At 42.7% G+C, this 26687-nt stretch overlaps 1 protein-coding gene across 1 annotated transcript in view; it reads right to left on the bottom strand.

Moving 5' to 3' along the window:
• The window catches only part of PTPRD (protein tyrosine phosphatase receptor type D), a 1386996-nt gene that overhangs the window by 553588 nt on the left and 806721 nt on the right, over positions 1–26687 (bottom strand). The window contains exon 5 of the mRNA XM_083419250.1: positions 2809–2831. The gene's annotated coding sequence lies outside the window, so the exon portion shown is untranslated. The remainder of the gene's footprint in view (positions 1–2808; positions 2832–26687) is intronic.

Raw genomic sequence — 26687 nt, 5'->3', positions numbered from 1 at the left:
TGGAGCCAAATATACAACCTGAGCCTACAATGAAGGGGTTCATTGTGGGAATGTTCAGGGAGGCAGGAGAGGATATGTTGCTTAATGATATCCTTCCTGACTTGCGTTAGCAAGTTCTATATCTTAGCAGAGTTTAAACATTCCCCTTTAAACGAACAGCGGTTTGCTTGTTGCAGGCTAGTTTTAGCCTCTAAATATAGGATTCATGGTAAGATCCCCTCTTGTCCCTCTTAAAAAGAATAAATGCGACAATCTGATTAAAGTCAATATAAAAGTAGTTTACTCACATTCATTCAGTTCACAGTTAGATCCCTGAAGGCAGACTTACATTACAAAAGTATATACATATGTGGAACTATCCCATAAGGGAGTTAGTTCCCAAGTGACTGCAGACAAGCAGTCACTTCTGCTGACTCATAGATAAACAAAACAGAGAAGAGCCAAAAAAGAGAGAGAGCAGTGTACTCTCTGCCTTGCTAGATTAGACCATGCCTGCCTCTAGTCACATGCAGAGGAAGTTTGTTCCAGCTCAGGAGGAAACAGGATGTTTTCTCCTGGCTGGTACAAAGCATCCACTAGCATGTCCACTCTAGGAATCCTGTACTTGACTGCTATGTGTTTCACACCCAAATCGACTTCTCAATCCAGCCCCCGGACGGTCCGGGAATCAGCGTGTTTTTATATGGCCTCAGTCCTGTATACTTGAAGGAGCGTCTCCACCCCCATCGTTCAGCCCAGACACTGAGATATAGCTCTGAGGGCCTTCTAGTGGTTCCCTCACTGTGAGAAGTGAAGTTACAAGGAATCAGGCAGAGGGCCTTCTCCGCAGTGCCACCCACCCTGTGGAACGCCCTCCCAGGAGATGTCAAAGAAATAAACAACTATCTGACTTTTAGAATATATCTAAAGGCAGCCCTATATTGGGATCTTTTTATGTTTTAGTATGTTCTTTTTATGTTTTAGTATGATGTTTTAATATGTTCTGTGAGCTGCCAAGAGTGGTTGGGGAAACCCAGCCAGTTGGGCAGGGTATTTAGTAATAATAATAATAATAATAATAATAATAATAATATCTGTTCTACAGAGCTGCATACAGCATACAAATAGAATATTTCTCTAATATACAAAACTCACCACACGAGAGTGTCACTAGCATTATGACTTAGTAAGCTGCTCTGTTGCCAAAAATGCAGATGTATGATTTGGGTTGAAAGTGTGACCCACTGTATAGGATATAGACTATTTTCGTGGCTCATTTATTTCATATAGAGGGAAACAGTCACATCACGATCGGAGTGGAAGAATTTATTGAGTTTCAGGGGAAAAAAGAAACTGATCTAATAGATAGGAATATCCCTAGGCTATGAAAAGATTGGGATGTATAAACTTCACAGTGCCCTGTGCTTCTCTGAAAATTGAGATTGAAATCTCTGAAAATGGAGGGAAAATGTTTATCCAATATAGGCATTATAGAAAGAAATAAGTCATCTTTCTGACACAGATACATTAGATTTTAGCAAATCTCAAACTCTTCAGGTAAATGTTTTTCCCCTCCCAGTAACCAGGTTCACCCTTAGCAATAAAGCTTATTAGATTATGCAGTATATCATACGTCCACGATGAAAAGATTATGAACCTACACACCCAGTACATATTATGAGGTGTTAGAAATGTATTTATAGATGATTAAGGCTGGAATCCTGTACTCTCTTACCTGGAAGTAAGCTCTGATGAAATCAACAGGGCTTGCTTCTGAGTTGTCATCTATAGAATTGCCATGCACATCTGCTTATTTCATAGGCAGGGACTGCCTGAAGAATTTTGTGGTGAAAGTCAGATTTTTTTGGGGGTGGGGGGAGAGCCATTTGAATTTGATGGGGGGGGGGTTCTCTCCAGAGTCTCTTTTTATCATTTTGGAATTTTATATTCAAGACATCAAAAGAGTTGGCCCCTTCTCTTCTAAGGAAATTTATACCTAATTGTCTTACTAGGTTGCAAAAAAATCTCTCTTGCTATCTACTCTACTACTTTTGCTTTAAATTTCAGAACTGTGCTTCACATTCTCACTTAGTTCTGGGTTTATCCAGAGTTCCCTGACTGTCATACCATATTACAGGTTGGGCACCACATGTTTGACAGTTTCAGCACATAAAATGCTCCCTGCACATAGAAAAATAAGCACAGACTTTGTCATTGACATGCAACTTTTGTTTTTCATGGCTGAAATGTAAAGGAATTACAAAATGAAAGGTTCTGCTGTTGCAGTCTGAAATGGATCTGTCCTCTTTGAATACATGGATGATCCACTCTCTAATGATGGTCCATTCCTATGGCCATCTCATTATGTGAAGCCATAGTCAATAAGGTTTTCATGCTCTATCAACAGGCCTGCATAGACATTGCTATAGCTTAGTTTCCACATTCACTTGCACCCGTGGCTTTTCATTTTTTTAAGAAATGGCTGCCATGGCTGAGGCAGTCATATGATTGAAAATCATTCCCTTCCACCTGCCCAAATCCAGTTATGAAAGTTCAAGGTCAGAGGTGGGGAGTGTAAATTCACACTCACTTCCACTCTGATTTACAAATAAACACTGAGTTTATGCAGTCCAAGACAATGCTTAAGTAATGGCATATCAATTTAGCAAAACAATAAAGTAGGGAACAAGAGATCATCTATAATCTTCCAAACAGCCATATTTAATTTCAGCACACAGTTCAGCCACCAAGCCTCAGACAAGACTTGTATGCTTTTGTTTTCGTTCTAATCAAACACTTCGTTTATTTTTATTAAGATTAGAATCTTACCTCAACCTTGTGAACCGCAGCTCCTGTTGAGAAACAGAAAGAGAATTGTAATTTTATTTTATTGTATTATATTCACTAGTTATTTTATAAAAGCCTAACACCCTGATTTCATATCACACATAAAAAAACCAATCAGGCAAAGACCCTTTGTCAACTATCCAACTTTAATCCAACAATTTTTTTAAAGTTTTTTTTTTTAGTCCATGCCTACCATGTGCACTGTGCCCAGAGAGTTTGCCATAGGTCATAAAAAGTCCACTTCCTGCCCCTTGGTGTACACTGGTGGCCACGCATGGATACAAGAATTATTTTGTGCCATAGTGGAAAATAGGAAGCCTGCAGCCTTCTACCCTTTGCTTGGTCAAGGAAGGCAATCTCAGTGTGGTGCAGTGGTTAGAGAGTCAGATTAGGATATAAATGCAATAACTCTTGCTGGCCTGGTAGCACAAACGGAGCTATATCTTCTTCGGCTCAAGCACTTGCACCTAAAGACCATGGACTAGAAGCAATTAGATGTCAGTTTAGTACACTGGCCTACAAAAGGCACTTAATTCCAGTCATTCTCTGAAGTCACAGAAAATGAACTTTATTAACCAGATAATAGGAAAGAACAGCACCACCATGATTTATTTATTTTTAATTAATTTGAGTGGTATTCAACAAAGTATTCAACGTTTGGCTGCACAATAGAACTTCCCTTCCCTGCCCCAGTGCCCTCTAAATCTGTTTTGGGTGTTCCTGCAACCTTCCAGAGTAGATTCAGGGGGATGCAGAGAGGGAAGAGGAAAGGAGAGGAGAGGAGGATCTATGATCTATGATCCATGGAAATCCTTGCACTAGCAGAAGTGCTTTATTGAATACCACACTTTATATCTCATAAAGGCATACGTCTGCAATAATAACCTCACTTACTTTGGAATAAGTCCATTGAATTCAATAGGACTACTGAATTTGCATGGTTAGGATCGCACTGCTTGCCATTAAATGGATATACAGTCGTACCTTGGTTGTTGAACGGAATCTGTTCCGGAAGTCTGTTCAAATTCCAAAAATGTTCACAAACCAAGGCACAGCTTCTGATTGGCTGCAGGAGCTTCCTGCACTCAGTCGGAAGCTGCAGAAGTCGTGTTGGACATTCAGGTTCCAAAGAATGTTTGCAAACCGAAACACTCCTGGGTTTGCGGCGTTTGGGAGCCAAAACATCCAAGTTCCAGAGCATTTGACAACCAAGGTACAATTGTAGTCCATTTTTATTATTCAGTGTTCTATGAAACAAAACATAATTGTTCTCAAACACTAATTTGCCATATTTTAATTGAGAAGCTGCAACAGAGTGAGTTGGCTAATAAGCCTTTGCCATTAGAAAATGGCTATTTAAGGTTCTCAAACGTGTGACTAATATGGCATCTGGAACACTCTTTGTTTGCATTATTATTCTACCATGAATCAGTAGTTTTGTTTATTGCTTCTAGAAATACAACTTTGTACTGTAATTTGCAATAAAAGATCATATTTCTTGAATAAGGCCTGCAACCTTTACTGAAATAGTATGAAGAAAATTGAGCTTTCGGCAGAAAGATCGCTTTATATTTATACAACATATAAATAAGGTGAAAATTACTTTCCTTCCTATTAACACCTCCACTGGAGACCACTAACAAAATGCTTCATTATATCCACTCACTGACTCAATTAAACTTGAGGTGAAATCATGTCAGAATGATTTTCCGTAACTTGAGGAAAACAATACAATTTTTTCTTCTTCTGGGGGGTTGGGTTGAAAGACCAATAAACATAGGCAGAAGAAGTTCTTTTCTGAACATTTATTTCATCTGAAGACAGAAGATAAAATATATTTACAATGTTATGGGAGCGGGCAAGAGCCTCCTACATATTTTATGATTTAGTAAAAGTTACAATTAACCAAGGTTTGATTAAGCTTTGCCAGACATGGAAACTCCATGGATCCAGTTATGCTAAGGAGCCAAGCTAGTTCAGCAAAGCTAGCAGAATGGGCCATTAATAAGGAACAAAGGCCACTGATGGCCCATCAAGGGAACCATCAGAGATCAAGACTGCCAGGCAAAAGGGAGTGGGGCCCCTTCTTTGCTGGGTTTATGCATAGAATCATATAACTGTAGAGTTGGAAGGGACCCAGAGGATCATCTAGTCTACCCCCTGCAATGCAGGAATATGTAGGTGTCCCATATGGGAATCAAACCTGCAACCTTGGCGTTGTCAGCATCACATTCTAAGCAACTGAACTATCCAGGGGGAAGAAGAAGAAGAAGAAGAAGAAGAAGAAGAAGAAGAAGAAGAAGAAGAAGAAGAGTTTAGACTCCCCTTCAGGAGTCTCAAAGTGGCTAACAATCTCCTTTCCCTTCCTCCCCCACAACACTCTGTGAGGTGAGTGAGGCTGAGAGACTAGCCCCAAGGTCACCCAGCAGCTGCATGTGGAGGAGCAGGGAAGTGAACCTGGTTCACCAGATTATGAGTCCACCAATCTTAACCACTACACTACACTGGCTCTCAGGTGCAAAGGCCAAGTTTAGGGTTTCAGTTTTGAATGAAGTAGCCTAGGAGAAGGTCCTTGGAGTCAGTTAGCAGTAAGAAGGAGAGGGAGTGGCAGAACTCCAATACAGCTGGGACACATCAAATAGACACAGAGGATGTCATTGTTGTTGCCTTTGAATCCATTGCTGCCCTTATGGGGGAAGCCAGGCTAGGAATGCCCTGCAAATCCCTCCATCTAAGTGCAGGTGTAGCATATGGGAGGCATTCGTCTGTTTCAGGCGACAATAGAAGAGTGTGCCTTTGGGAGTGAAGTCAAATCGTTGGAGAGTTACAGTGCCTGCTGTTGCTGTAGAGACCAAAATGGGAGAGCCAACAGGAAAGAAAAGTGGGAGGCATCTAAGGAAACTGGTGTGGCTTCATAAGGAGCTTACAGATGAGCTGAGATTTAAGAAGGGCATGCATAAGAATTGGAAGAAAGGAGAAATCCCCCCCAAAAGAGTACACACAAGTAGCCAACAGTTGCAGAGTGAATGTCAGGTGGGCTAATGCTTAGAATGAGCTCAGTGTCAGGAGTTCAGCCTACACTCGAGTAGGACCCTGGCAGAGACACATGCCCAACTGGCATGTTCCTACCCTCCTGGTCGATTGTTCCCGCCCTCCTGGTCAATTGTTTGGGAGCTTCAAAAGCTTTCTTCAGCCCGAATATCATAGCGACCAACGGACATCAGCACACTTAGGGATCCGCAGAGTTTGCGCATCATGTCTGATAGACCTCAGCAACTCAACATTTTGGCTAATCTACTTTATTTACATATAAACACACACGGAGCACTGCAACATGGCTCCCTCTCTCTCTACCACCAGACAGCAAAGAGAAAAAACAAAGGATAATAGTCCCACTTCACGGAACACAGTAACACAAACATCCTGTCTCCGTCACATCCGACTCTGTGGAGTCAAAACATATACCGTCATGTGAAAGACAACAATCCCATAACTGCAATCATGGAGCAGGAATTCTAACACTCAGGTCCTGCAAGAGAGGTTAAAAATAATTTCTAAGATGGAGAAATGCTATTGAGTGAAGGGTAGGACTCAAACTAAGGGCTTCAAGTTATAAGAAAGGAGATTCTGACCAAATATATGGGAAAACTTTATGAAGGAGATGTTCAACGGTAGAACAGTCTCCCTTGGGAGGTTGTAGACTCGCCTTCCTTGTGGGTTTTTAAACAGAGGTTGGGTAGCCATCTGTCATGGATGCTTTGGCTGAGATTCCTGAATTGCAGAGGGTTGGACTAGATGACCTTTGGGTTCCTTCCAACTCTAAGATACTATGATTCTATGATAACACTCTTTGGAATTCATGCCGTTGGGTTTGTGTTGAAGAAATGGTGTGGTGGCTTAAAAATATAGTCCCTGTGACATTTTAAATCAGAAATAGCTTTCTCTGTTGCCTAATTTCCCTCTAGAACCTGGAGAGGTGAATCAGAAGGATACTGACATCAGTTGAAATAAAGTTTTACATTGTCTTTTATTGCACAAGTGGGAATCATAAAGCACCTGACAGATTGAGGAATCAGGGATGCTCTGAAAGGTGTTAAAATATGGTATAAAAATATCTTTATAGTGATTAGCATGAGCAGTTAAGGTGAGGTAGACATGTTTTAAGATTTATAGTGGAACATTAGCCATTTGCTTTAACTATGAATTCATCAATTGCCTAGCTCTAGTCTTTTCACATAAATGACTTCTAAAAGGCAGGAAAAGGAAAAGACGTAGAGAACAGCTACCACAGTAGAAGGATTGTGCATCAGCCATCTTGTTTCTAAGAAAAAGTGACATATTCTAATGAATGGCATGTATATTTATCTAGGACAACAGTCTGCATTTCAAGTATGAACGTATACCAGCTTGAACCAAGAACCTATTTTTTCCCCGTTTACAACTATACAAATGTCAAAACACTGACTTTTCATTTGCATTGCTGTTTGCAGGAAAACAACAAAAACACAAGTATACTATGTGTTGTGTGAAAAACTGCCTTATATATTTAAATCAATCTCATGAACTGTCAGCTACTTCCAAAGTTTCCATTTGAGAGAGGGGGTTGAAAAATACTAATGCTGTACAATATTATCTCACTGGAAGACCAAGATATTGGAATGCTATTTGCTATTTATTTCTCAGGATACAATTACATGATCAAATCATGCTTCTGTACCACTTTACAAGATGGGTAGAAGTGAGTACACACCCAAAACACTGGCTGTACAGAAACATAAAGTGCATGTTTGCTTTCGTTTTTTCATTTTTTTATTTATAAAAAAAACCCTCATCTGAAAATGTCCTTGTTTTATATCTAGCTCAATTTATATTTTTGAACTAGATGTAGACATTGTTGTAATCAGCCCCTAAATTTCATTCACATTCAAGCACTCCATTTACGGAGAGATATTTTCAAGGGTCTCTCGGTAGGATGCTGAGATATCCGCTTCAGAGTACCTGTGTTTCTTCTACATGGACGTAAACAAAAATATATCTACCTAAAAAAGTGTACTCAGAAATCATAACCATGTTTGCATAAAAATGTGTATGAATTGCCATACCGAACTGTTATGCATGGAATTAATAAAACAAGAAGAGAGGCTGCTTGTTGGAGGGTATCAGAGGTGACGCCACAAAGGGTCATACATAAAAGATTATCCAGGGCTTCTAATGAAGATTGGTACTGTGGATAAGCATCTAATTACAAACCTAACAAAGCTCCTCAGAATGTAACTGTTTGCTCCTAGACACCTGTTCTGTCCTGCTACTCAGCGAGAGGAAATAAACTGCATTTCCAGATGGAGCTATTCTGGAAATTAGAAATTCATTTGGAATGGGGAATCTAGCATTATAAGCTGAAATGAGCATGCAGTGATTTATCATAGCTCAGCAGCAGGCGGTTCCTGACTCAATCCCAGCCATCTTAAAGGATCACTCAAAAGGATCAAGTGAAAAGGATCTTTGACTGAAGCTGGACATATGCCTGAGGGCTCCCCTGTCCTCAAGTTTCCCAGGAAGAAGAAAAAAATCTGGAAGATGTCCTGTCTCCACCATCCTTCAACCCTTCACCCCAGCTTCCTCAAACACTCCACCTTCCCTTTTCTCATTCATTGGCAGGGCATGACAGAAAATGGAAAGTGGAGATTTCCCTTCTTCCAGCCCTCCCTTCCATAATCAATTCTATGAAGCTTCAGGAGTTCTTACAACTGTTTGGTAGTACCGTATTGGCCCGAATATAAGCCTCACAGAAATATAAGCTGCACCTTTAAAATAGGAGGGGGAAGGGGAGGAAATGCCCGAATTTAAGCCACTCCCTTCCTCGCTGCTCCTGGCTGCGTACTGCGGGGTGGGGTGGAGTCACACTTCATTGCCGCCCACCTTTCCCCTTCCTCGCTCTCTCCCTTCCCGGCCTTGCGGGAGAAGATGGGGGCACTGGCGTATGAAGGGGGGGTGTGGGAGCACGCCACACTGGGTACCATTTGGGGAAAGGGTGCCATCGCAGCTGCCCCCGGGACGCACAACCACAGGACACACACCATGCCCCCACGGGTGACACACCACACCCCCGGGGTGCGCACCACGCCCCTGTGCGCTGAGCACCACGTCCTCATGGGTGATGTGTCACACCCTCGGGATGCGTGCCACCCACGCCCCCGCCTGTTCTTCGCTCCAGGGGCTGCAGCATGTCTATGTATGCTGCAATGTCATTCCTTATGTGCCATTGGAACTGTTTGTACACTTGCATTTTACACGCTTTAGCCCCAATAAAACTGTAATGTAAGTACAAGTGATTAAAAGACTTACAAAACTGATATTTTTTAAAACTAGGAATGCAAACGTAATTTATTATATGGATGAAAGAATTGTTTTTCGTCTTGAATTTGTTTTATAACTTGAATTTATTTGAATCACATTCTTTTTTTTCTTTTTTTTGCAGGCAATGAACCACGCTGTGTTAATTACTGCTACTGAGCAAAAGAAGAAAAGCCAATTTCATATTCTTTGATAAATCATGTTTAAAACTACACACTGGGTGGTATTTATGTACTCACAGCCTCTATTAAAAAAAAATCAGAATGCTTTGCATTGTAAATAAATAATAAATGAGTCTTAATATTTAAAACTGAAGCAGTAAAAATAAAACCAGTATTTGCATAATTTGCAAGGTTAACTCTTGGACACCTCCTAACATTAAATAATATTGAGTGCTTTACTAAAAGTTGTGTGTTGGAAACAGCATGCGACATTATTCCCAGACATTTATCTATAAATAGGTATTTCAGATGGAAGATTTAAAAAGTGCTTTGAAATTGACCATATTTTATTCCTAACAGTGAGGAGGAAGGGGGTGGGGGAGAAATAGGCATGCACTGTGAATTTTCTTGGCCTAAAATGGTTAAGAAAACAAGACTGCACAGCAGTGCGATACTGTACCTTTTCCTAAAAATCAAGTATGCAACTATGAAGAATGGACACTGGTTTGGACTGTAACTAGGAGTCAACAAACAGAAGGGATCCTTTTTACAGACGGCCCTGAAATCTTATGGAGATTCTGCTGTCAAATGGGTAAGTTTTACTGCTTTCCTCCTTTCACTGCAGCCCCCTACCCTACCCCACACTGCTGCTGAAGGCTCCTGGAACAGAATGGGCAGAGTGGATCAAGTTAAGGTCACCTCCACCTTTCCACTTGTGGAAGTGTCCTATGGGCAGATAAGTCCACTCACAGGGTGGTTGCACCAGTGGAAGCCAAGTTAGGATCCAACAATAGTTTTACAGGCCTTCTTTTCAGTTAAATCACTGCTCCTACTTCTGAAGGTGCTCAAGTGGGTGAAAAACAAGTGCAATGCCAGACATTCTTAGCAAACTCTCCTTATCTCAATTTGAAAGTGGCCTGTAAAAGGTAAAGGTAAAGGACCTCTGGATGGTTAAGTCCAGTCAAATGCGACTATGGGGTTGTGGTGCTCATCTTGCTTTCAGGCTGAGGGAGCCAGCGTTTGTCCACAGACAGCTTTGCAGGTCATGTGGCCAGCATGACCAAACTGCTACTGGTGCAACGGAACATTGTGACGGAAATCAGAGCTCACGGAAACACTGTCTACTTTCTCGCCGCAGTGGTACCTATTTATCTACTTGCACTGGTGTGCTTTCAAACTGCTAGGTTGGCAGGAGCTGGGGCAGAGCAATGGGAGCTCACTCCGTCCTGCAGATTTGAACCGCCGACCTTCTGATCAGCAAGCCCAAGAGGCTCAGCGGTTTAGACCACAGTGCCACCTGCGTCCCTATAAAAGTGGCATGTAAAGGGCCTTTGTTACCTGATGGATAATCGAGGACGAGTGTGCTACCCTGCTGGGCTTTCTCAGGTGTTGTGGCATCCTCCTGGACCAGTCGTCTGGTATAGATTTCAGTGATGTTTTGCTCCAGTGGTTTGGTTCTGACTTAGCCAATTCTAGAAGGTGGTGCTGAATAAATATTCCCCCCCTGCTACATGTCATTTATTTCACAAATCATTCTATGTGCTCTTAACTTGAGGTTTTAACCTAATTTGGCACCATCTGTGAAATGTCACTAGTCTTGTTCAGACTCTCGCTCTTTTCACTTCACTTATAATTTTATTCTTATTTTTTGCTCAAGTTGGAGGCTCATTTTTTTTCTTTAAGAAAAACTGGTGGCAGCTGAGGTAGGTGCTATTAAAAACCCACACAAAATACACATTTATTTAGCCCCATAGAAGCATTATATGTGCTTTCCTCAAAGTTTTCTAGGTGTTTTTCACTGCTGGAAAGTTGCAACAACAACAAAATACGTTTAGGCAAAATTAGTGACTCGATCCAATGGTGACTATGAAAATTCTTTCATTGCATTTCTTTTTCTGCCTAAATATCCACATATGCATCTTTATCCTCCTTCCACCATGATTTTCTGTCGTTTTCTGATAAAGAGTTTTTGTATTTAGACATCTAAAAATGGTTATTTATTCATAATTTGTTATGTTTGTTAAACTAAACTCTCCCTTAAAGAGCCCTTAATATCAAAGTAACGTGAATCATTATGGCAATAATTACCTCAAAAATGCTATTATTTACAGAGATAACAATGCTTCTTCACTTTTTATTGTATTACCTGCCTGGACTGCTTGTCCAGCCAAGCTTCTAATTTTCATTGCTTTCATGTTATTGTTCCTTGTCATATGGAATGCTCATAATAAGTCTTTCTAAGTATTAGGAGGGAAGCAGTGCTGTGAATACTGTGATTTGACTATTACTCATGTCCTCCATTAGCTCATGGATGGTTTTTCAGTTTCCTATTGTACAGAGGATATAGTAACCATGCAGCTACTTTGAAAATTAGTTTGAAAAGTGGATTATAAATAACTAAAACAAATAAATATGGGAACACACTCTATGTCTCTTATATTGCGGCATTAGTATTCATTCCACCATGAGACAGCCGCAAATCAAGATTTCTTAAACAACTTTTGGAACACTATGAGAGAATGAAGGTTCACCAACAAGTATTTGTAAAAAGTAATTTTTTATTAAAATATAGTAAGGAAAACCTGTGTCAATCCCAAACACAAATTGTTGTTGTTTCTCCCGCAGTTTGCTCAAACTCATGTTGGTAGCTTCGAGAACACTGTGCAACCATCTCGTCCTCTGTCGTCCTGTTCTCCTTGTGCCCTCCATCTTTCCCAACATCAGGGTCTTTTCCACGGAGTATTGTCTTCTCATGAGGTGGCCAAAGTATTGGAGCCTCAGCTTCAGGATCTGTCCTTCCACTGAGCACTCAGGGCTGATTTCCTTCAGAATTGACAGGTTTGATCTTCTTGCAGTCCATGGGACTCTCAAGAGTCTCCTCCAGCACCATAATTCAAAAGCATCAATTCTTCAGCGATCAGCCTTCTTTATGGTCCAGCTCTCACTTCGATACATCACTACTGGGCAAACCATAGCTTTAACTATACGGACCTTAATGGAAAACCTGTGTCAATCCCAAACACAAGTACTGGCAGGTGAAAACCTATACAGGCAGTTAGCACATCTCCTGCCTACAGCTAAGGGGCCAAACTACCCTAGAGAAATTCTGTCACCCAGGCTGGCGTAATTTGAGGCAAATAGCCATCTTCCCAGAAGGAAAAGCCATCGGTGTGTTACTTGGCAGTTGCCAGCAACCCCTGCTGTCCAGCATTTAGCTGGTGACACCTTCTAGGCTCTGTGTACATCAAACCAAGCAGTTGACAATAAGAGGTGGTCTATGAAATAGTCTCTACCCAACAAGCCTCACAGTACTGACCATGTACTACTCCACCTGCCAGCCACAAAGAAGCCAAACTGCCAAATAGCAACCCATGCCATCATTAGCCAATCAAATTAACAGCAGTGTGGCATTGGCAAAAAAAAAAAAAAACCATCTTGTTGACAATCAAGATGTACTCCAAAAATTCCTACTCAGCCCTGTATGGCTACCGGCAAGTCTACAAGGCTCAAAGGGCACATGGGATCCCAATCACAAAGAAGCTGCGGAATGAAACATTAAGGGGAGAGGTTGCATTTTATAAGCTCTGGGGCCGACTGCTGCTTCACAGGTAAGATTCACCTTCTGTTGTGTGAGCAGGATGGTCCCTCCCCTTACCTGGCCAATCCCCTGGCAAAGCCTCCCCAGGCGGGATTGGGCGATTGGCTGAAGTAGGCGGAGACCTCCAGGTATCCAGCTTGGGGAGGATGAAGCCAGCCCAAACTACTAGGAGTCACACTGGGATCTGGGGAGCTGCACGCTACCACAAAAAGGCGCCCCTATTTGATGCAGAGAGCATTCATTTTATAAGCAGCTTGCTCCTGCAAGCCTATTGGCCACTCAAGGCCATGTGCCGAGTCCCTCACTGTGACCTGTTGGGAAGAAGTCATTCTCCCTTTCTTTCTTGGAATGAAGCCAACTCGTTCACAAATGAATTGTTGGGAGAGATCTACTGCTTGAATTAGCTTTACAGGGTGGACAGTCATTTACTTCAAAAGTGGCTGCTGTAGATCCTATGCGCCTCATTTGTTTCTCCAGCAAAACCCTCCAGCAAGGAGCAGCAGAATGCCTGAAGTATGTCCTGCTTCAACTTTTTGCTAGACTCTGTGAGCTCCTAAAGACCCACCCACCTTTGAAAATGAAATTATCTAAAAGCTTCAACAAGCGGACAGGCACTACAAAATGGAATATATGGAAAGCTTCAAGTTTTCTTTACACACAAACACATACACACATACACACACACACAAAATTAGCACAATACTCTCCCCTCAAATATATGAAAAATAATTTAAGAGCGTTGTTTTCTCCACGGTTTGCTCCATTTTACAATCTATTTTCTGTTTGGGAAATGGTGGTGATACTAACATGTGCAGGAGAAAGATATGACAATTTTCATAATGAAATTTATTGTATACTGGAAAAAGAAAGAAAGAAGCAAGACTTCACTTTCCCCAAACATTTAAATGGCTGCAGGAACCGAGATTCCATTATTTTAATGGACCTGAATTTGTATTCTGAGTCTGTATACTGAATAATATGAAAGAAGGAATGGGTTCATTCCTGCATCATTCATTATGCAAGTTGTATAAATTTATGTGGAGTATAAGAACAACAACAACAATAAAGACCAGCTAGTCCACACAGTTTTGTACCCATGTAAATCTGTTGCTCTTTATATAACGTTATGGCCAGCTCAGTCGATCTTTAACAACTTTGGATACTTAGGCTAAAATTTATGTTGAGCAAGATGAAAGAAAAACACACAGTAAAGTATTATGATCACTGGATACGTCTTTTCTAATGAAAACATATATCTAAGAAAAGTACTTTGACAACGATTTCCCTGAAGTCCATTTTGCTCCTATAGTGGACGCATTGGTTGGAATTCATCCTATCCAGTAGTGTAAGTATTGATTCTTGGACTTGTCTTCTTTAATAGAGCTAGGTGTCAAAGCTGAAGCAGATGCAATGCAAATTTGGACAGCAGCATTTGACCTGAAATCATCTGAGGAGCAAGGTAAGAGGGGCAAGAATTGCCTCACTTCAATCTGCAAAGCTATGAACAGATTTGCCTGTCACAATTTAAGAGAACGGAGGAAATGTTGCACACACAAATCCCATGTTGATATGGACTCTGCCTGTATGCTCCAAGCAGCTTATCCTTTGTCTTCATTCTCTCACCTGCTTCTCTTCTGCTCCTTTCTTTGTCCATCATTTCCTCCCATCCATTCCATCCTGCTCATTGTTGAAAATTCGTGCAAACGGGAAAGCACAGGCCATTTCAATCTTGTGGGAGTGTGCAAATATACTCCACACACATCCCCCAATAAAGATAGTCAAAAGAAATTTCTGTCTAGAAATTTGCCTTTCCAGAAAGGCAAACTCAGCACACACACATATTTAGGGACAGCTGAGTGACCCTGGTCTCACAGGTACGAAAAAGGGAAATGAACATCAGATGGAGAATCAGAGAGAGGTGAGAAAATCAATGGCAAATGTGTTGCAGAAAAGTGCCTTCTTTCTTGCCCTGTCAGTGGAGTTTTTTTAAAAAATATCTCAGCTGGTATCTCTCTTGAATTTTATTCTTTATGTATAGTTCATGTTGTAATTTGTTTTTATACACACAGAAGCAGTGTGTGTGGCCCTAGTCCCAACCTGTCTCTAAATTGCATTGGCATCACTGCTTTCTTAATGTACAATGTAGGATTTTGACTTTTTCTTTTTAAGGCTCTAAGTTATTGGCTCTTCTTTTGGGGGTTGTTATTAAAGCTCTCTAAACCTGCGCTGTGCTATCTGAATGAAACAATGGGCCTGGGGTAGCTATCTACACAACATAGGGAGAAAGTATTTTTGCTGCCCACATGAAGCACACAAATGAATATATGATCTGGTCACATACAGCATCAGACCACTGGTCAATCTAACCAAGTATTCTACATGGCTGGCAGCACCTTGGAGAGTTTGTTACAGTCATTATAGTCAGTACTGGACCAGGGGGCTACAGCTCCCATCAGCCCCAGCAAATATGGCCAATGGTCAGGCATGATGGGAGTTGTAGTCCCCAAAAAAAACATATTGAAGGTCACAGGGTTCCAATACCTACAACAGATGCAACAACAGTCTGACTTCCTGTAAATCAGTTTCATAAGCACTGTGACAGGAAGCCAAAAAAGAAAAAGAAAAAATCCCATCAGATAACAAACTTGTCAGAACTTTCACTCAGATATTCACAGCTCATCTAAACTAATCTACTTTATTTAGAGACAAAATTCAGATAAATACAAACTCCCAACATCTTTTATATTTTTTAGGACACATAATCAGAGTGCACAAGATGGCACTGTGCTATGTATGTACTATGCTTCCATTTCCCTGGAGTCTTAATTTTAAAAGTAAGTCAAGCATACAGAAGGTCTGTATAACAGGATCTAGCATGCATAATGCATGGCTGAACAAACAAGTTGCTCTCTGAAAATATGGGTTAGTTTACAACTGAATAGAGAGGTGTGGTGGTGGCCTAGATATCAAGGAACTTTCTTACATCTGCATATCTTGTTGAGCTGTCTTTTATTGCTTTCTGTAGGAATTAAATTAAAAAACAACAGCAAGCAATTTGGATTTCAGTCCTTTTAATACAAGTAATATCGGCAGGATTTAGGCAGCAATCCTATACCCATCAACTTCTAAAGAAGACATGTTTAGGATTGCACTGAAAATCAGATACATCTTAAATGGGTGTCTAATTGTGTAAGCTTATAGCAGTACTTCACATTGAACTCAATTAGACTTCAGTGCATGTGACTGCAATTCAAGGACTGCCTCTCCCTATTTGAACCAACTGGGACCCTGCTATCATCAATCTGAGACCCTTCTTCGTGTGCCCCTCCAAAGTTCAGAGGATGGCATCAAAAGAATGACCCTATTCAATGGTAGCTCCCCATTTGTGGAATGCTCTCCTCAGGACCATAAAGAAGGCTGATCACCGAAGAAATGATGCTTTTGAATTATGATGCTGGAGGAGACTTTTGAGAGTCCCATGGACTGCGAGAAGATCAAGCCTATCCATTCTGAAGGAAATCAGCCCTGAGTGCTCACTGGAAGGACAGATCCTGAAGCTGAGGATCCAATACTTTGGCTGCCTCATGAGAAGAGAAGACTCCCTGGAAAAGCCCCTGATGTTGGGAAAGATTGAGGGCACAAGGAGAAGGGGACGACAAAGGATGAGATGGTTGGACAGTGTTCTTGAAGCTACCAACACGAGTTTGACCAAGCTGAGGGAGGCAATGGAAGACAGGAGTGCCTGGCGTGCTCTGGTCCATGGGGGTCACGAAGAGTCGGACATGACTAAATAACAATAACAAATGTTTTTGCATAAAATATGGTAAGTCACTTTGAGTTGCTGTGGCAAGAAAGACTAATGAATTGAATAAATATGAATAAAATATCACTTTGTCATTTGTAAAAGAAGCCATGTCTTCAGGCATCTCCATTCTTGATCAATAAGAAACAATGATAGAATGAGTAGTGGAGGGGGATATTTTAAAAAAAATCTCAGGGAAAAAGTAATTAAAATCAGGCTGCACTTTGCTGTCAATAATTCCTTTTCCCCCCCTCTTCCTCACTGCACCACTCTTTGACACAATATGATGTAAGCCAGGGAATGAAAGTGACGAGGCCTACCCAGACACACAGCATTCTAGAAACTTTTGACAAGGAACGGTGTTTCTTTGACTTTCAAATGCAGCGAGAATCATCTTTAATAAAATACCATTTCATCCCACCCGCAGCTTTCTAAAGTCACATCTTGATTTGTGTCAACTGAAATTCTTTGGCTTTTTCATCAAGATGTTCAAATATACAGTATTTTCTTTATCTATCCAGAATTTCTATCTCATTGGGTGAAATACAAGTCAAGTGAAGTCATACTCAAGGAGAAATTATTACTTTTGAGATCCTCTGCCGTTTGGAATATAAGGAGAATGGGGGATTCAGATGGAGGGAAATGATTAATGCAAGCAGGGGGTGGCGTGTTTGCTGTAACTTTCTGGTTAATATGGAAATGATTTTATAATAAACAATATAATAAACAATTTCTTAATCACATTCAACATATAGAAAGTTACAGCAATTTAAAAGTGCAGGTTAAAAGATACTGTGATTGCAACAATAGGGTGGAAAGAGATATGAATTCCCTTAAGAGCCAGTGTGGTGTAGTGGTAAAGAGCGGTGGACTCGTAATCTGGTGAACTGGGTTTGCTTCCCTGCTCCTCCACATGCAGTGAGAGCTGGACCACAAAGAAGGCTGATCGCTGGAGAATTGATGCTTTTGAATTGTGGTGCTGGAGGAGACTCTTGAGAGTCCCATGGACTGCAAAAAGATCAAATGTATCCATTATGAAGGAAATCAGCCCTGAGTGCTCACTGGAAGGACAGATCCTAAAGCTGAGGCTCTAATACTTTGGCCACCTCATAAGAAGCGAAGACTCTCTGGAAGAAACTGATGTTAGGTAAGATTGAGGGCACAAGGAGAAGGGGACGAGAGGACGAGATGGTTGGACAGTGTTATAGAAGCAACCAACATGAATTTGATAAAACTCTGGGAGGCAGTGGAAGACAGGAGTGCCTGGCGTGCTTTGGTCCATGGGCTCATGAAGAGTCGGACAAGACTAATCGACTAAACAGCAACAATGCATTATTACTCACAAACCATGAAGAAAGGAGCTGAATGACTGTGCCTACCCCTGATGACACAGGGTACATTCTGGTCCTGTCAGGGAACTGCCATCAGTGCCGGAGGGAGAGAGCAAAATCCAGAGGCATTCCAGAGAGCGTCCCGGGATTGGGAGAGGCAGCCTATCTTCTGGGGAAGAGAATCAGCGTAGCACCAGTGGAGAAGGGGGGCAGATGGGGGAAGCGGCGAGGCGGTCCCATGACTCCTTGCCGGGGACCAGCGGGGAGAGTAGGGGTCCTCTGCTGCCTACACCCTCCTTGCACAGAAGGCTTTCGCGCAGAGAGAGTAGGAGAAGACTAGGTGTCAAAGAGCTTCTTTGCTGGAAGAAGTTTAAGAAATGCCCACTGACGGATTCTGCCAGCAATTGAGACAGCCACGGGTGAGTGGCTGTCTGGACAGAAAAGGTTCACTCAGGCAACCCAGCCAGGTGTTTGCACCGGCTTACGCACGAGCAACCCCTAGAACCATTACAGGTCCCAGCTCTACTGCCCATGCATCTACTGGACCGCTAAGCCAGGAAAGCCTTCACACATTCACTTCTACAGGATCTGAGGAAACCTACCCTTATCGAGGTCCATGTGGCTAGGTTTCTCACCCCACGCTATGCATTGCCATGATCAGGGCCAGAGATGTGATCTTGAAAACACTTTCTAACACACTTTACCCCTTAGAATCATAGTACTGTATATTTGAATGGGGCTGCAAGAGTCACCTAGTCCACTGCAGTGCTTCAAGGAAACAATGCAAGGAGGGGGCTAAAGAATTTGGCCTTTTAGAATATTTCCTGGCAGCCTTTCTTCAGCCAAGCCTATGGTGAGAAGGAACAATAAATAAAATTGGGAGCTGGAACAACTCCAGATCCTGGCAAACTTACAATTTCTTCCAAACGTAGTAAAGTATTGTTGCAATGGACTTGTAAACATCATTCATTGGCCTACAGAGAGTTATAGACTGTTAAGTACTCAAGCACCTTAGCAAAGTAGTTCCGGGTCAAGCATAGGCAAACTCGGCCCTCCAGATGTTTTAGGACTACAACTCCCATCATCCCTAGCTAACAGGACCTGTGGTCAGGGATGATGGGAATTGTAGTCCCAAAACATCTGGAGGGCCAAGTTTGCCTATGCCTGTCCTAGGTCATTATATATGACTTTTAAGTCCTATATCAAATAAAACCTTTCAAATTTCTTAAGAGTCACAAGGATCCTCTAAACTCTGCACAAATTTAAGGACTTTGAGTGAACTGCTCTTTCTCTGAGCTTAGTTCCCTTTCCTCAAATGATCTTCTGAAATGTGAGGGGTGTGGGAATGTTCAGGGTGGCAGGAGAGGATATGTTGTTTATTAATATCCTTTCTAAATTGCTCTAGCAAGTTCCTTTATGTAGCATATTTACATTCCCCCTTTTTACATGCACAGCAGATAGCTGGATGCAGGCTCGTGTGAGCCTCTCACTATTATACAGTACAGTCTGTCTCAGATTGAATTGTATGTTCCTGGTAAATTCCCTTTAATCCCTCTTAAAAGAATGAAGACACGACAATCTTATTTAAAGTCAATAAAAGAAGTTTACTCACATCAGTTCACAGTTGCATTCCTGAAGGCAGACTTAGAGACAAATATGTACATGTGGATCTACCCCATATGGGGGAATAATCCCTGTGTTTCTGCTAGTTGAGAGCTAGCAGAACAGTCCTAGCTAAAAGCTGGTCAAACAAAGAGGGAAGTCAAAAAGAGAATGTGTGCTGTGTGACTCAACCTTTTGTTACCTGGACAGTTTAGGTCACGCCCACCATCTATCACATGCGAAAGGAAGGATGCTCCAGCCAGGAGGAACAGGAAGTTTTCCACTGGCTGGACCAAACATTCCCTCACATGTCTTTTCTAGCATTACAAGGAATGTTGTACTTGACTGCCTCTCATGGATCACATCCAGGGTTACTATCTATTCAGACTCGAAAGGACAACGTGTGTGGACGCTAAAGTATTGTTGGGGTTTTGAGTCCTTTATCATTTGCGATTCCTTCACCCTACCCCCATACAGGTTCCCACTTGTATAGCGAATGGTAAAATAAATAATTGCATGCTGGCCTACATGCTTTTTCAGAATATGCTTACAACATCTGGATCCTGCTCTACTTGATCTTAATATAGTTTCCTGGATTGTTCATCCCTTCCCATTCAGTGATATCTTTAAATTATACATGATTGCTATTTTTGAAATGCTAAACTAAACTAAGATTCTATTTACTGGCATGTAACATACACCACTGTATACATTCTGAAAAGAAGTTTTTACTGCATTTGCACAGCCAACCTTAGCAAAACTCAAAACAAAACAAAACAAGAAAAAGCTGGTGGTGTGATGTGCAGCTGCAAGGCAGAGTTTATAATTTAGCCCAGAGCTTGTAAAATTTATTAAAATTCATGGGGGAAATGTCTTTTCTTTCAATTTCAGAAAACAGCATTTTGGGTCTGATTGCTTAATTACTCAAATCACCCACAAATTTGGTACAGCTGGGTCATGAACACATACTGCCTCCTCTAGCTGGATACCGACTTGTAGTCAAGAGTTTAAAATGCATTTCTACAGATGAGTAGCCTGTGCACCTCCTTTGCTTCAGCTGCAACAGCACAGCTAGGGGTTTCCACTGCCACGGCTACACCACCATTACATCTGTGATACATGGCTTGTTGATCTCTCCAGTTCCTCACTTGCCTGATTTGAAACCTTAACCACAGCCTATCACTGACCTCAGTATCCAGCTATGGCCCACAAAGCTAGTGCCATAACTGGACCCCAAGTCTTTATACAAACTTAGTCAAGGCCTGAAAATTGTGCAAAACAGATAGAGAGGTATAATGAGCTGTAACTAGGGGCTTGTTCACACTTCCACTTGTCTTGTGCCTAGAAAGCACATGCCTAAGCAGTTCTCCACTTCTCCTGTTTTTCCAGGCATGGGTCTAAGCGGTTTTCTCTTTGCCCCAACACTCTCCCTGGAAAAACCCACTCTTTAGCACTGAATCAAAGCAAATGTTGATCCGTGGAAAACATGGTTGATGTTTGCTCTGATTCGCCGTTAAAGATCGAGTTTTCCCGGGGGGAAACAGTGGGCCAAGTGGAAGTCTGGATGAGCCCTTAATCTATAACAATGGTGTTGTAGTCTTTATGAAAGGCATAGGGGGAAGGCCAGAGGTCATAGGTAAGTCGCTGGTGGGGCCAGAGGCAAAAGTGAATGAATGTACACTTTGCCTTCATACATTAAGCTAGTTTCTGCATATGAACTCTGTTCTCTGTCCAGGCAAGCAGGAAGCATTACCAGAGATCAAGGACTCATTCCACCAGCCAGGCAAAGACGCTGAAGGAGAGTGTGAAACATGATCAATGAGTGGCAAGGCCTGGGAAAGTCTTGAGGTCCAGACAGAGAGGCCTGGATGGCCACATTAGGCCCACTGGCCTGAGGTTCACAACCCATATGCCCTGCTTGTGCATTTCCTGGAGGCATTTGGCTTGACTACAAATTGATGGAAAATACGGGACCTTGGGCTCCTGTGCAGGGGCGTACGAAGGGGGGCGGAGGGGGCAGTCCACCCCAGGCACCACTCTGGGGTGTGTGACAAGATGTCCCACTGCCTCTCCTCAGCTGTAGAGTGGCGGAGGGCGCATGTGTAATTAGTATGGGCGCCGCTCACGTGGTGTCCATATGGGCATCCGTACGGGCTGCCACTCGCACGGTGACTATATGGGCTGCCACACGTACGCAGTCCATACCATAGCTGTCAACCTTTCCTTTTTCTTGCAAGGATTCCCATTCGGAATAAGGGAATTTCCCTTTAAAAAATGGAAAAGTTGACAGCTATGGTCCGTACGGCTGTTGTGCATGTGCCGCCAGATGGTTTATACCATCCCTCGGCATCCCACCCCGAGTGCCGGAGAAGGTTCCTCTGCCACTGCTCCTGTGACACCCTTCTTACTTGGAAGTAAGCCTCACTGAAACCGATAAGACTAATCTCCTAAACAGACATACTTAGGATCAGGGCCCGTGCTGGTTTAGTAAAATATATGATTTCACCTACGCTATTTCTTCCCAAATGAGACATTTTCCTATCACTTCATTTACTTGAGACTGCTTCAGAACAGAGCTTTGTTTTATTATGTGTTTAATGTTGATGCAGTAATTCAGCGGGAAGACAAATTCAGGGGAGTTTGTGAGGCTGGAGTATTTGCACCATCAATCAGGCTAGACAAGTACAGTAATTAGGAAATGCTGATCTGACTACAAACTGGGTCACTCCTCTTCTGGTGGGTGGGAGGGGGAGAGGCAAAGAGAAATAAAAATAAAATTAATGCAACCTTCACAGTGCTTTTCATGAAGTATATTACCCATCCATTTCTTCAGTGATAAGGATACATTCATTAGGTTTTACTTCAATGTCTGTAGTGCTCAGTGGCCAAGAATGTACAATATGCATGGATCACTGGATAAGGGAGGGAACTAAGGGCTATAAAAACCATAAGATTATTTTTAGCATACATATTTAAAAGGAATGTAATGCACAGTGGAGAAAACGCTGCATCCAATATAAGGAATGATCTATCTACTGTCCTTATCTACATGCTCCTTATCTGCTGCCTCTCTAAGGTCAGTTTCAGATACACATTTACGTTATCCAGAAACTGGTATAACAACATCCTGATAATCTCAACGAGTTTTGAAGCCATTATGTTTTGTTATTAAGTCATTGTGAACAGCCAGTGTATTACCAATTGCTACCGGCTAGCACTGATTATCCGGATTAGCCCCAAAGGCACGATGATGAGAAAAACGGGCAGTGTTTCTTATGTGAGGGACAAAGGGCAGATGCAGTGATGGCAGCCACAAAACCTCCCTAGTGAAAGATCAGCTTAGCATTGGCTCAGGGGAATGAGAGTGCATCCTTTCTGATGTGCTATTGAACTGATCTCTAGCTGTAAGTTTGTAAATACCAAGCCTTGGGACTCTCAGCAGGGACAGCAGCCTGCCACCTTCTCCTGAAGGAGGAAATGTATGGAAGCTTTGTGCGTCTTTCCAGAGGCCATCAATTTTTGTTATCTAATCCACCTCATACTGCCTCAGAAGTAGCTCACCAGGTGGGCCAAAGTTATTGATAGAAGCTGGAATATATATGAAGTTCCTAGTTCTTAAGGTAAATCACCGGTTGCCAACCTTTTGGGGCCAGTAAGTACGTTTGGGAAACCACTGAACCTCTTGGGCTTGCCGATGAGAAGGTTGCCGGTTTGAATCCCCGCAACGGGGTGAACTCCCATTGCTCTGTCCCAGCTCCTGCCAACCTGGCAATTCAAAAGCATGCCAGTGCAAGTAGATAAATAGGTACCGCTGTGGCGGGAAGGTAAACAGCGTTTCCATGTGCTCTGTTTTCCATCACAGTGCTCCTTTGTGCCAGAAGCGGTTTAGTCATTCTGGGCACATGACCCAGAAAGCTGTCTGTGGACAAACGCCCGCTCCCTCAGCCTGAAAGCGAGATGAGCGCTGCAACCCCACAGTTGCCTTTGACTGGACTTAGCTGTCCAGGGTCCTTTACCTTTACCTTTTTTTTACTTGGGATTATGAGAAAGTGCTGTGAGCCCCAGTCACAGAATAACTAATATAGGATCATGGCATTACACAGAATGGCTCTCAGATTTGTAAGAGCAGAAAAATGGCAGACACGTTCAAAAAATTCTGCTCCATTAATGCGGGCATCTGTATTCTCCACCACTGCACTCATTCACAAAGAGAAGCTCTTTGCACCTCTCCCTTGTTCATTAACAGGCGGGGGTCCAGTCCTGGGAATCCTTTGAGATCCACCACCCCCCCTTTAAAATATAAAGCTGTATAGAAATGTAATGAAGAAGAAGAAGAAGAAGAAGAAGAAGAAGAAGAAGAAGAAGAAGAAGAAGAAGAAGAAAGAAGAAGAAGTTGTTGTTGTTTAACATTCAGTGTAGTGGAGGCTGAGTCAGTGCAAGCAGGAACTGGGAGGGAAAGGTAAAAAGCCTCTTGTGCACTGTAAAATTGTTGAGGGGATATTTGCTTTTTGCAGGTGCCACAGGTGGTACATTGTGCCTGCAGGACCTCACCTGGCAACCCTCACGGTAAGCACTGGTATGTGCAAGTGAAGGCAAAGGACAGCATGAGATAACATGATTGGACGTTTGAGGGGCTCCACACACTACGCTGAGCAGGGGGCTCTCTGAACATTGAGGATTGAGGCCCAGCTACTTAAAAAAAAAAAGATTGTGGGAGGGAAAGTCACAGTGCCTTGGCTCCTAGGAGCCTCCACCCCCATTGGCAAAACAAGAATTCCCTCCTCCCAATTGCCTTGTAGCAATGGCTATTGGTTCAAACCAGAGGTCAGCAAACTTTTTCAGCAGGGGGCCGGTCCACTGTCCCTCAGACCTTGTTAGGGGCCGGACTATGTTTCGGGGGGAAAATATGAACGAATTCCTATGCCCCACAAATAACCCAGAGATGCATTTTAAATAAAAGGACACATTCTACTCATGTAAAAACACGCTGAATCCCAGACCGTCCATGGGCCAGATTGAGAAGGTGAATGGGCTGCATCCGGGCCTTAGGTTGCCTACCCATGGTTCAAACTGTTGAGTTGCTCCATTGGCCACAGTTGATTGAATGATCTTTTCATTAAAGCCATTGAGACTTCAGACTCCATCACAGCTGACTAACTGCTGCTCCATTCTCTTATTTGCAGCGCTACATGGTGAGTTGGAGACCCAAGAGAAGCTTAGGAATGCATCATAGTGCATGTTAATAGCCGGTGGCTCATTGAACTAAATATAATATCATAGATTATACTTATTCAGAAAACTGCTCAGACAGACGTTGCTCCATGCAAATGAAGAATTATGCAGTAGGAATATGTTACTATTAAGCTAACAAGGAACGCTTTCAGGGAAAGTCCTTTGGTTTCTACTTATTAAGTGCTCAGCACTGTCTCTAGAGCAACTGGGAGATCTAAAGTGTGGTTATTAGCATAATGCTAAAATTTGCCTCAGTACTTCTTCTATATGGCAATCAAGGGAAACCTGTTTGAATGGGGGAAAGATAAATGATAAGATGTGAACGTTCTTTCTTCTTTCACTTGTACAAATTGCTTCTCAGAATCACAATGGGGCTTGGTGACTTGCTCTAACAGAACTTGGAGATCGGGCAGAAAAGGGTGGAATGAAACAAAAATAGATGCGAGTTTACACTGAGAGCTCGTGTTTTTGTTCCAATGGGATATGCATGCTCTAAAAAAAGACACATTAGAGATCAAATATCCAAGACGACAAGGATTAGATATTATATAACTCAACATTCAAGATTAAGGAGGAAGGGTGTAAAAATCCTTTACATAAATAAATTACAAATGCCGCACTTTGTATAGCTGTGGGCGGTGTGTTTCAGAGATGTTTTTGGAGGTGGGAGTCAGAGTTAGTAAATGACGGCGTGCTTTTTGGGTCACCACTAAGTGTGTGTGTGAGCCAGCGGCGGAGAAAGGTGATCAGGCACCTGGGGAAGCAAGTGTGCCCTGCATCTGGGGGCAGGGCCAGCTGCCCATAGGGGGGGTCAGCTACCCACAGGGGCGGGGCCAGCGAGGGCAGGATGCTGCGCAGGGCCTCCATGGTGTCTGCCAGCCTCTTCCCACTCAGCCGCCCTACAGCTGAGGGGGAGGTGGTGGGCAGACTGTTTGGGGCAGCACAGAGCCTGCGGGCACGCAAGCCACTGCGTCACTCCCAGCAGAGACGCATGGCTCGGGCGTGCTGCAGGCCCCACGGTGGGTGAGTGCCACCCGGCATTTTGTCACCCCCCCTCAGTGGTGATATCTGGGGTGACCCACTCCCATCGCATCCCCCTTCCTCCGCCTCTGGTATGAGTTGGAGAGGACATAGCTATCATGAGCAGGTCTGCCACTGCTGCCCCTTGCAGTGTCAATTCTTTTCCGAAAAAGAATAAAAGCTGCCAATACCAATAGCTGGTAAGCCTCTGGTCCCCACTAACCATACTGTGAAATTGCTATTTCCAAACTCACAGGTCACTGAATTCCCCCCATCTAATCTTAAACAAAAAGAGTTCCATTAAGAACTTTCAGCTCAGCATTACAAACTCGTAATCCACCTGGCCCGTATATTCTAACAGAATCAAATAGTGATGAGCAAAGTCCATTTGGCTCAATGAGAATCTGAGTCAGCAATAGTTATCAAAGAGAACCGGCTTAAGGAGTAGGGGGCAGAATCAGATTTCCAGAGTGAAATCCCCTCTCCAGGGTGTACTAAACTGGTGTGTGTGTGTGTGTGTGTGTCTGCTTCCACACTTCTTTCCCATGACTCAAAAGTATTCTCACAATGCTGCATGGAAAATATGTGGAGGTGGAGGAACTGCAGTTTTTAAAAACTACGACAGCCACCTCCCCTCCTGAAACAAAGGCACCGCGGAACACGTTTTAGATCTGGGTGGGGGAATGTCAATCACATAAAGTTATCTGCAAGAAGCGGTAGAGGTGGCCGACTTAAACACTTGCAAAACAAAAAGCTGCTTG

This window comes from Podarcis tiliguerta, assembly GCF_965153285.1.
Source record: "Podarcis tiliguerta genome assembly, chromosome: 17".
NCBI classification, from domain to species: Eukaryota; Metazoa; Chordata; class Lepidosauria; order Squamata; family Lacertidae; genus Podarcis; species Podarcis tiliguerta.
The sequence above is the reverse complement of the archived record's forward strand: the minus strand, read 5'-3'. Positions and strand labels throughout refer to the sequence as shown.